This window comes from Pseudomyrmex gracilis, unplaced genomic scaffold, assembly GCF_002006095.1.
Source record: "Pseudomyrmex gracilis isolate BER0280 unplaced genomic scaffold, ASM200609v1 scaffold_58, whole genome shotgun sequence".
Classification (NCBI taxonomy): domain Eukaryota; kingdom Metazoa; phylum Arthropoda; class Insecta; order Hymenoptera; family Formicidae; genus Pseudomyrmex; species Pseudomyrmex gracilis.
In genome coordinates, this window is record NW_018020642.1 from 700,517 (window position 1) to 701,624 (window position 1,108).

Genomic DNA, 1,108 nt, shown 5'->3' on the forward strand with positions numbered 1-1,108 from the left:
CGCGGATCTTTGTTAATTAAATTCTCGGTAACTATTGCGAATCTAGCAAAATGGTATAGGACTTTTCACCTTAGTTTTATTCCTTCTACCTGTGTACGAGCGATGTTAAACCAATTCTGGGACACCCTGTATATATATATATATATAAAATATCTAAATGAAAGATACCAGCGCTATGTTCTAAGTTACCTACTGTCAGACTTTGATGAAATGTCAAATATCTGCTGTACGAAACTATTACCTAAGATTTACTTTTAAAAAGCATAGACCGAGATTGTATGGAAGTAGTACACTCGATATTTACTGCCTCTCGTACGCATTGTCGCTCCTCCGGGTTTTCAAGTGACGAGTCTTATAACAAAGTCAAAGTTTCTTGACCGCGAGAGAGATCGAGAAAAAATGTGTCGGGGTGTAGTAAAAGAGAATTTTGTAGGAGACACATCTTGGTGCTAAGTATCTTTCTCTTTTTCTTTTATTTAGGATCAATTGTGTCATTTTCCTTATTATTGTCTTATTTATTGAACGTATTTCTTACTCTGTATTTATGAATTAAGCATTATAATGGTCTCGCGCTCATTTCCAGCGAACTAGCCTGCAGTTCGCGCTCACTGTTAATTTCTCCGATTAAATTAGATGTTATATTTATAATATTCGCAATAAAAAGAAAAAAAAGGATACAACTTTCCGCGACAGTATCAGTTCTCACACATAGAAATATCACTCTCAGCGCATCTCTCCCGATTACTGCTGTCAGATATTCAGTACAAAATACATAGATACACTATAATGAGAACTGATATTTTTGCATTGGTGTGTATGTGTGTCGATTCGTACACGTAGATCTATTTTAATAGGGCGAGAAAGAAGTTAACGAGTCGATAATCTAATAAAAAAAAAACCCGAATAAAAATCCTTGCACAAAACGCTGAAAAAGAGAAAAACATCGCAGAATTCATTGGCTGAATACGAATTTTATATTTCAAATCTCGTTCGTCTCGAGGGCCAGATAATATCATCGAAATCGATGTTGACGAAGTCTAGCCGCACACTAAGCGAGAGAGAGAGAGAGAGAGAGAGAGAGAGAGAGAGAGAGAGAGAGAGAGAGAGA